This window comes from Lactuca virosa, chromosome 9, assembly GCF_052849685.1.
Source record: "Lactuca virosa cultivar CGN04683 chromosome 9, Lactuca_virosa_CGN04683_v6, whole genome shotgun sequence".
In the NCBI taxonomy this organism is placed as follows: domain Eukaryota; kingdom Viridiplantae; phylum Streptophyta; class Magnoliopsida; order Asterales; family Asteraceae; genus Lactuca; species Lactuca virosa.
Window position 1 is genome coordinate 225,821,862 of NC_136434.1, and position 11,511 is coordinate 225,833,372.

Genomic DNA, 11,511 nt, shown 5'->3' on the forward strand with positions numbered 1-11,511 from the left:
CCATATTTCTTTTTAAGTTATTTTTTTTCAAACAGATAAAAAGGATTCACTTTTACAGTTGTCAAAGGTAAATCCGTTTGAATCACATTTTGCAATACGGACGTATAAAAACCATTTTCTTCTCCAAGGAAGCTTTACACTTTCTGAACCTTCTCTTGATGATCTTCATCTTCTTCATCCTCTTTCTAAAACCTTTTTCTACAAGTTTTTGAAAACCCTTTTCCTGGAAAAATCTAGTATCTCAAAGAAATAAATCAAAGGCGTTGGTTCCCACTTCTACCATCAAGCACACAGGTCCAACAATTTCCTTAATCAATTACCATGCGATCTTCATTGAAAAGGAAGAATATGATGCAACTATCAAGCTCATTCTTCGATTTCTACCAAAACATCCACCTTTTGGTCCATTCAATCAATCAACAGATGTTATTACATCATCCCTCCTCTTCAAGAGCATCTTCTTTGCATTCAAACTCGAAGAAGATCCTAAACAAGTTCGTTTTCAACTGGGAAATGACGCTACTTACATTATCACTAAAGTGAAGTTAATCGATGCAATCAATATGAGGCTACCTTTAAATGACATGTTCAAGAACCCAAACGACGATGAAGTATTTAGGATTCTTTACAAAATGTGATACCAGTCAAAATTCAATGGGGGTATGTGTTTTCAAAACGAGAAAACTATTAGATGTATTGCAATTTTGTGTCATTGCATCATTTGATGCCTTCCAGGACACACGAGAGGCATATATCAAATGAGCAAACAATATCTTGACATCCTTTGGAGCTTTTAGACTAGAGAATTGGTTGATTATGGTTCAATTCTATAGGATGAGTTCACTCAATACATTGGAATGAAGAATCCCAAGGAAGGCCTCACCGAAGTAACTTCAACAAGGATTTTGTCACTCTGCATCTAATATTTGTGTAACGAAACATGAGTTAGTGTAGGAGAACATACAAATCTCTTCGTAACCAAGGATCTTAAAAGGTATTCTCTCCTTAGAGATCAATCTTTCTTTGGACCTTTAAGACAACTCCATATGCATATTTTATATGTTATCGGCCAATTTGACCATGCAGTCATCGACCACATAGAGGCTACGAATAATATTCCACCATATCGTTCGATCCTGCCTAGCCCCATTGCACAACCCACAGATGGGCCAACGACAGATAAGTCATCCAAAAAACTCACGTCCCTAGCGAAAAAGAAATATACCCCTAATAAAATTGTCAAGAAAGGTACCGAAGAACTCATGGGTACCTAGCCAATAGCAACTGAGGAACCAAGTCATATTGAAGAACACAGGGGTACCGTAGAGCCAACTACATATGGTTCTCAAAACTTTTTCAGGAAGAGAATATTGAAAATCACAGCGTACCTTAGCCAATAGAAAACCAAATTAAAACAAATGAGTCTCTCAAAAGACTCATGTTGTTGTTCAATTTCCTGCTAGATCATTTGAAAGAACCCAATCCATCAATTCTACTACAAAACTTGTATCAATTTAAAATAAAAGTGGAGACATAGCCCAATCGGGATTCCAAAGGAATCCTAATGTCAAAACATCTCTCCTAAGGTCTTCAGGAGAAAGAAAATGCACATTTTTACTCGCGAGGAGCAAAACTCCATTTTTCTTTTAATTACATATACACCTCAAACAATTAATGCAACGCAAGGTCCTTCTTTAAAGACTCTTTCCGGAACAGGACTGATGCGAAACTTGGTTTCAGACCAAGGAAACCAGGGAAGTCCTGTAAATCCTACTCCGTCAACATTATGTCCAAACGGTTTAGGCATGGGGGAGCATCAATATGCAAGGATGTGTGAACCCGGGGGTAAACCCCATTGGTGACTGGTTTGGAATCTAATCTTTCAGTTGATAGTTTGCCCAACTACCAACCTCAAACAGAGGAAGAGAGAAGAAAATTTGAGCAATTTTATAAAGTTTTTCATGAAAGAAAAACTAAGTCTATGATGGACCAACAAAAGAAAGAAGAATCTACTCAAAATGATGCATTCTAATTTGACACATCGTTTAACAACTCAAATATTGCACATGATTTAGAGAAAACACAAGCTTGGATGGAGATAATGGAAGAAACCCTATGAAGAGCCAATGAGGGTACCACAGATCAAGTAGGAGGAATCTATGAAAATGTTGAATCAAAGATGAATAATGAAGGATAAAATGGCACTGAAGTTCAAATCAATGCATAAGGAATCTTTAGTTATGACTTTAGCGAAGAGGAGATTCCAAAAAATGATTAAGAAATTGATTTTTATATGTTCCTCTCTTACAAAGAAACTAGTGCTTCCCAACATTCTATAACCAAATAGGTGAAGAAGAAGAAGAAAAAGGTCGCAGTCTTAAGGAAATAGTTCCTTGAACTTCAAGACAATGTGGATCAGATCCTAAGTGTTGTAACAATCCACAAAGAACGTAGCAGCCTCCAATGAACCCTCCAAATGTCGAATCCATTGTGCAGAGAGTCATCAAGATTGAAGCTATGGAAAATATATTGGACCAACATATCCTTCTTCGCATCGAGTTTGGGTTGCAATCATTTGATGAGCAAAGGAAGAAATATCATGAGGAGTTTAACAAGAAAGAGGAGGAATTAGTGAAGGAGGTGATAAAACTCAAACAAAAGCTGGCAGCCGATTCTGTAAACAAGATGAGATCACTTACTGATGAGACCCACAAAGCCTATGATGAGGGATACATAGAACTTCATTCTACCATCAAAGATCTCCGATGACACAATCTTGTTTTATTTCAGGTCCTCTCTATCGCAACATCTGAAGCTGAAAAAGTGATGAATGCTCGAAAAGAAACTCAATATAAAATCCTTCAAGTTTCCAAGGACATTCTCGCTCATCTGAATTATCCTCTTATCCTAAAAAACATTGATGATAATGCACAGAACCTAATTGGGTTTCTAAGGGTGTTAAAACTTATTTCAGAGATTGGAAATGCGAAGTTTGTAGAAGCCAAAGACTTCATCCGTAAAAGGGGGAAAAGACTGTTAAGAAGAAAGCGTTCAAGAATTTTGAAGACCTTCACCGTATACTTAATCCCTTAAAGATCAAGTAAAAGAACACCAAAGAAGAAAAAATCTCCATTGATGAAACTCCAAAATCTTGCCTAAACAAAAAAAATTCCATCTCCTCCCAGAAGATCCCCATCCCCTCCACACAAAACTCCATTTCCACACAAAACTCCAACTCCACCGCAATCTCCCAAGAAGCCCTCGCCTCGTAAGGAAACTACTCCAAACCCCTCAATGTTAGATGACAACTCTCATGCTTCACTAGCAACCAGACAAAGGAAAAGTGATTAGAGAGCATCCATGTTTTCCGAAGACATTTGGAAGACCCAAGGATTTGATATTCGCATGGATGAAACTCTAATTCAATCATAGGTTAATCTGATCTGAAGAATGATAGATGAATTTGATCCTCATCAAACGTATGTGAAGCCCAACGACAACAAGTATTAATACATTCATCTATATTCAAATGTCAAATTTTTCAAAGCATTTGAAGAATTTGATCTTCAAATTCCCAATGATTGAAGACTTCCAATGGAATTCGAGAGGCTCTACCAAATTCACAACAAGCATGGCCGCGATATGAAGGAGATTCGGTCTAACATCAGACCAGAGAAAGTCATAACTATCATATCTAGATCATTCGAAAACTCTCAATTCATCAAATACTCTACTATTCTCCATGGAGTTGAATATTATCGCACGAAACCAGACTTTGTTCGTATGAACCCAAAATAATTGTTTCTTATCGCTTGAGTCTACACCTTGAAAATTGAGAAATATCATAACTTCCAACCTACGTATGGAAGAGTGTATTATTTTCTCAAATCCACTCTTATAGACTTCGCAACAATCAACACAGAGATTCATCTAATGTTGGTCAACCATTTTGATATGCCTCCTCTTGAAGATTCGGTGATTATACATGATGGAATTCAAGACTTAAATTGCAGTACTAAAATATTTACTTCCCAGAACTACACATCATTTATCGCCTTATTAGAAATACAATAAATAGTTTTCTTTCTACATCTACCTTTCATTTATGCTCAAACAAGCAACTGGAGGAAATTATAAGGGTCTTAATTCAATCCAAGCACACCACCAAAGAGGTCAAGATAGAAATGAAAGAAAGGATTGAATGGTTTTTTGTTTTTATAAACTTTTGGAGGATATTGGTTATGTACTTTAAACTTAAAAGATGAAGGTATTAGTTGCGAGGTCACTTAGGGGGGAAACTGTTGATGCAGGAAGTGACCCTCGGCCGCTAAGGATTTTTGGACGAGTGCAAGGTTTTGTTGGAAGTAATGATGTGAAGAATATGTTGGTGATGCGATAAAGTTTGTGTTGATTTATGTGAAGAGTTTAATTGAAGAGGTTTTTCAAACTATCAAAGAATTCAAGAGGTTTTTCTTCAAGTGATGCGAAGAGTGAAGTACAAACTATCAGCTTTTGCAAACCTTGAGTATTTGGTGGTTTATGTAAGTACAGGATTGGAAATCATGGCCGCCTGTCCACCATACCTTTTGTATTATCTGGTAAATAGGTTGTACTTGATTTTTTTTAAATAAGTGGTCTTTGGTAGTGACCAAACGTGTCTATAAATCATATATATTCCTTGTAACTTGTTTATTGAAATGAAAGTCTCTTTCTCCATTCATACTTTTTTTCTTCATTTACTAACTTGTGTTTGCATGAAAACCTTATTATGATTCAACAAATATCTTTTATCTTGCTTATATTTATTTAGTAATATTTTTGTTATATTCCGATATAAACTATTCTTATTATTCCACAATTAATTATTGTTGAGATAACCAAAAAATCTATGAGATTAACTTTAATTCTGCACCATAATATCATGAATAGGTTCTTCTCTCAACAGTTAGGTTCCTGAAAAGGTTCTTCTACCTCTTGTTGAGCGCTAGTGCCAACATCAGGTTCTTCATTGGCCGACTCTCTCTCTCTCTCTCTCTCTCTCAAGACAACTGTTGGGTATTATTGTGTTGCGTCATGGGCTTGTTTTTTGTATCCGGATTGGGCCTGTCCATCCGTGATTATCTAGTAGGGTTAGACTATAAATAGTGCATGCATGTATTCATTAGATACAATCTTGATTATCTTTGATGATTATTTTGTAACCCTAAATACCTCTACAGTCGAAGTTCTTAATCGAGCTCTTCTGAGGTGTTGAAGTTTTAATCAGACGACATATTCAAAGCCATTCTTGTGTTCATAATTACGTTCTTAATTGTTTGCCAGCATATAATCTATCGATCCTAATAGAACTTTGTTCTAACAATTGGTATCAGAGCAGGAGACTGTGTGATAAATACACAATCCTTCGGTGTTAAGAATTCTTTAGGGTTTCCGCTTTTATCGAATATAAAAGAAGTCGTCTTCTTCCTGTCGACGGTAACTCTGTTTCTGATAAAACTCTAATCTCAAGTTTACAGGTCTGATTCTAGCGGCTCACCATGTCTCACGAAGATTCTCAAATAAATCTCATCAACATCTCCAACAGCATTGGATCCACTACCAGGATTCCCATTCTTTACACTCAAGACTATGAAGTATGGGCGCATCACTTTGAAGATTATGTGGTCGGATCTGAAGATAATGGTTATCTCATCTGGGAAGCCATCACACTTGGGCCGTTTGTTCATTCTGGAACGAACACAACTGTTAAGACCCAAAAAGAGTATAACAAGCTGGTGGCGGACGTAGACAATATGCCACAAGATGAGAAGGACAAGTTGCTGTGTAATGTGAAGGCCATGAGAATGATCAGATTCTCCTTGCAATCTGACACTTTTCGGTTAGTTGGTTCCTGCACGACGGACAAAGAAATATGGGATAGGTTGGAAGAACTTTACTCAACCGATGAAGATCTAGAACACTCTATTCAAACCTTGCTGCTCTCAGAATTTTGAGTTTTCGAACAGAAACCATAAGAAAAATTGATACAAACTTTCGATCGGTTTAATCGTCTCCTAAGTAAGATGATAAAACATGGAATAGAAAGAAAGCTGATCGAGCAGAAGGTAACCTTCATGAACGGTCTGAGACCAGAATGGATGGTTGTGGTTTCAACAGTGAAAGCACATGAACAGTTTAAATCTTACTCACTAGCGAAACTTGTGGGAATACTTAAGTCCCATGAGAACGTGGTAACCAAGGAGGCGAAAGTAGTTTCGGGTGTGGGATCGTTGGCCCTTGTCTCAAAAGGAAAAAGTATTGCAGAAGAAGAAGAGGAGTCAGATATGTCTGAGTGTGACCTTACAAGCGAAGAATATGCTATGATGGTCACCAATCCAAAGAAGTTTGCATGAAGAAAATTTCCTGTCAATAAGAACCGAAACTGGCAGGGAAGTTACAGTTCTGAGAAGGTGAAGGATGAAGCGAAGAATTCTTCTCAAAAGGGTGAAGACAAGAAGGAGAGCAAGCTTACAGAAGACTCTGGGTTCGACTGCAATTACTGTCACGGCAAGAACCACTTTGCCAAAGATTTCATGCTGAGGAAAATGGCTGAGAAAAGAGATGGTGAAGACGATGAGGCGTACTACATGCACAAGTTGGAAGAGATCAAGAAAAAGAAGTCAACTAACAGTTCTATGAATGCCTTGATTGTGCAGGAGAATGCAGATGAAGATGAGTTCGGTGGAATTGAAGTTTGGTCAACCGATTCTGAGGATGAAGAGGTGAGAAAGCCAACTCATGGAAGAGCTTATGTAGCAAAGGAAGCAGGTTCGGCTGGAAGATGTTTGATGGTCACAGCAGGTGGATCAACCGAAAGTGCCAGTAAGGAACCGAACCTAATTGAGGACAAGTGCTTTGTAGCCAAGCCCTTAAGCGAGAAGATCGACGACTGTGATCGGCTGATCAAGAAGGTACAATCCATCCTTGAATCACTAAAAGGTCCAGTAACAAATTACGAAGAAGAATTAAACGAATTAAAATTTAAATTTTCTAACTTAAGTGGAAGTCTCATGCAAACTCGCTTAGCGAATTCTAACCTAACTGACCAACTCAGCAGGGTGTCTTCAAAAAGTGAGGAGAGAAGGATGTGGATTGAGCTGAAGGAGGCAGAGTTAAATAGGGCTACGGATGAAAGTATTTATTTACAACGAGACAATTTAAAGTTTTTAAAACAAAGTTACAGGGGTCACTGCAAAACAAACGGCAGAGTTAAAAATCTTGGTCGACAAAGACAATGCTGAAGGGTGCAACGATTACTTCTGGTCAGCCCCTATTGACAACGCAGACGAAACCATTGGCTTATTTGAGCAAACTTCATGGAGGGTTAAAGGAAGATACGTTGCTGAACCCATCAACAAACCCTCGAGTTTCGACAAACCAAGCACAAGTGGAACAAAAGAAATCCCTGAAGAACCAATGAAAGAACCGATTGTTCTAACTAAGAAAACCAAAACTCAAAGGGAGAAGCCAAAGGCTAGCTTCAATATCCACAAATCTCAGAAGGAGTTAGCTGAACAGAAACGCCAAAGAAATCAAAGATACAGGAAAAATCTGAATGAGCGAAAATGTCATTAGCAATCTCAAAATTCCAACTACGTACCTCCTAAGAAAGAATCAATTGACAAAGGAAAGGAAAAAGCTAAAAGGAAAAGAAAATTTCAGTCCAAATTCCTACTATTCCAAATCTCAGAACCGAACATCTACTTTCGGTTCCAAAACTCGCGCGTAGAACCAAATATATAGTTTCGGTCCAAACGTCAAGGCTAACAACCAAACGTCTACTTTCGGTTCCAACACCGGCACTCAGAACCGAAAGTCAAGTTTCGGTCCCAAGTCTAGTTTCGGTCCTCCCAACTCCCAAAGCAAATCAAATTCAGTGAAGGAAGTCAAAGGAAAGGTAAAGCTTGATTCTGATTCTAATTTCAATGATAAGAAAAAGTCAGGTAGCCGTAGGATTCAAAAGAAAACACCAAAACCATCTAACAACACACCATCAAAAACACCAAAAATTACACAAGATAAAACTAAAATCAAGGTGTACACCATCAAAAGAAAAGATCAATCCACTCTAATAAAAAGAACTTATTTGGTTGATATTTCTTCTACAATTCCTTTTTCTGTGAAAAACTCACCAGGACCCAAGATACTTTGGGTTCCTAAATCTGCTTAAATTTGCAGGTGATACGTGACGAGCAGTTCGATGATGAATGGTATATAGACAGTGGCTGCTCGCGTCACATGACAGGAAGGAAGGAAGAGCTAAGGGAGTTTTGGTCCCTAAAGGATGGTGGATGTGTGAAGTATGGCAATAACTTATATGGCACAATCAAAGGATATGGAATGATAACCAATGGAGATTTCTCGATTCAAAAAGTAGCGTATGTGGAAGGATTGCAGCATAACCTCATCAGTGTGTCACAATTAGTTGTGGGAACAGGTTTGAAGGTTTCATTTGATGATGAGGGCTCAGAAATAATTGAAAAGCAATCTAAAAAGGTTCTGTTGAACTCTGAACGCAAGGGAGAGATGTATCCTTCAAATCTCAACCCAATTCGAGGAAAACCAGCAATATGTCTGCTATCAAAGGCGAACACTGATGAAAGCTGGTTGTGGCATCGACGTCTATCGCACCTGAACTTCAAAGACATCAATAAGTTGGTGTTTGGTGATCATGTTCGAGGCCTTCCTCTTCTCAAATTTGATAAGGAACATCTGTGTGCAGCGTGTGATATGGGTAAACAAAGCAGAAAGAGCCATCCTACTCGGCTTAATACAAAAATTGTTGAAGCTCTTGAACTTCTGCACATTGACTTATGTGGCCTTCGGCTTTAGAAAGCTTCGGTGGTAGTAAGTTCATTCTTGTCATAGTAGATGATTTTTCACGCTTCACCTGGGTTTTCTTTCTTAAACAGAAATCAGATGCAACTCCCAAGCTGAAGACGTTCATCAAGCAAGTGGAATTGCAGCTGCGAAAGCTGGTGAGGAATATCATAAGCGATAATGGGCTGGAATTCAAGAATAAAGATTTTGAGGATTTTCTGGCTGACAAGGGGATATCTCACAACTTTTCGGCCCCTTATACTCCACAACAGAATGGGATTGTTGAAAGACGAAACCGTTCTTTATGTGAAGCAGCCAGAACCATGCCAAGCTTCTCTTCTCTTCCACTGTACTTCTGGGCTGATGCAGTTGCAACCGCGTGTTACACTCAGAACCGATCCTTGCTCAACAAAAGATTCTCAATCACTCCATATGAGATCTTGAACAATCGAAAGCCTAACGTCAAATTTTTCCACGTGTTCGGTTCTTGGTGCTTCATCTTTAATTCAAAAGAGAACCGAAACAAGTTTGATGTCAAAGCAGATGAGGGAATTTTTCTTGGTTATTCACTCACTTCAAAAGCATATAGATTTTTTAACAAACGCTCCAAACGAATTGAAGAAACATATTATGTAAGCTTTGACGATAATTACATGAAGAAAGTTCAAAGGAGCGAAAGTGCCTTAGGTGAAATATTTCGTGAATCAGGACAAGTCTCGGTTCCAATATCCAACTTGTTTGAAGAGTACATTCGGCTATTTGATGAACCAGAGAAAGCAGCACACTCAGAAGCGAAAGCAGCAGATAACAAAATCGACAATGTCAAAAAGATCATAGATGAAGCTGCCAAAGAAATGGAAAGTGAACCTCCTAAACCGACAGGTGGTCAACCCTCCACTGACTCTCCAAACAACGGCTCAATGTTCAAGGGGGAGAGTTCATCAGCACCAAAGACAACCGAAATGTCTTTCGAGGGGGAGAATCAAATTCCATCCCCAACTCATAAAGGTCCAGGCGAGGGGGAACATACAACTCCAAACCCACCCAATAATAGTCCAATCGAGGGGGAGAATACTACTCCCACAGAGAATGAAAACTCTGATCCTAACACATGTTACACTTCGCCAGTCGAGGGGAAGAAAGAAGATACAACTGACAAAGGTGATCAATCATAACTTGAAGAGGAAGAAAATGCAGAGTTGGATCCAGCCTATGACCCAAATTATCCTCCTTTAGTGAAATGGACCAAGGATCATCCCAAAGCACAAATCATTTGTGAATCATCTGAGAAAGTTCTCACTCGTTCTCAATTGAAAGCGAAACAAACTGCATTATTCTCTAAAAGTTGAATTCTGTATGTTTAATTCGTTTATCTCCAAAGTCGAACTGAAAACAGCTAATGTTGCACTTGATCATTCTGATTGGGTACAAGCAATGCAAGATGAGCTCCATGAGTTCGAACGAAATCGAGTTTGGAGGCGGATTCCCACACCAAAGGATGCTTCAGTGGTTGGCTTGAAATGGGTCTTCAGGAATAAATTGGACAAAGAGGGGAACGTTATTAGAAACAAGGCTCGGTTGGTAGTAAAAGGATATTGCCAAGAGTAAGGGATAGATTATGAGGAAAGCTTCGCTCCAATAGCAAGGTTGGAATCAGTTAGAATTTTTCTGGCATATGCTGCTCATAAAAACTTCGAAGTTTTCCAAATGGATGTAAAATGCGCTTTCTTGAATGGAGAACTAGAAGAAACAGTGTATGTTGAGCAACCTCCCAGGTTTGTGAACGAGAAGTTCCCTGATCATTGCTATGTGTTGGATAAAGTTGTATATGGTTTGAAGCAAGCACCAAGGGCCTGGTATGAAACTTTAACTCGCTTTCTGAAAATGTCGAAATTTAAGCAAGGTTCGGTTGACCCAACCTTCTTTCGAAAGAAAGAAGGCGAACATCTAATGATAGTTCAGATTTATGTCGATGACATCATCTTCGTCTCCACGAATCCTAGCTTAACGGCTGAATTCAGGAAGTTGATGGAGACTAAATTTGAAATGAGCGCAATGGGTCCGATTAACTTTTTCCTTGGTTTGAATATTAGACAGGGACCAGAAGGTATATTTATCAACCAGGAGGCCTACACAAAGAACTTGCTGGCAAAATTTGGTATGACGGGAGATTCGAAAGTGAAGGTTCCTAAGGAATTTGGCACTAAGTTAACACCTTCTCTGGAAAAACCTGTTGTTGACATAACACTATATCGACAAATGATAGGGTCCCTTATGTATCTAACATCTAGTAGACCGGACATTATGTTTTCTGTTTGTTATTGTGCCAGGTTTCAAGCTAATCCAAGAGAACCTCACATGGTGGCAGTGAAAAATATTTTCCGTTACCTGAAGCGAACCTCATCTCTCGGTCTCTGGTACCTTGCTAGATCTGGATTCTTTATTCAATCTTTTTCTGATGCTGATCTTGGAGGATGTGGTTTGGACCGAAAGAGCACCACAGGTGGATGCCAATTCCTTGACGGTAAACTTGTTAGCTGGCAGTCCAAGAAGCAAACCTGTGTGTCACTTTCAACAGCCGAAGCTGAGTATATAGCTGCAGCATCTTGTACTTCTCAAGTAATATGGATTCACAGTCAACTAAGAGATTAT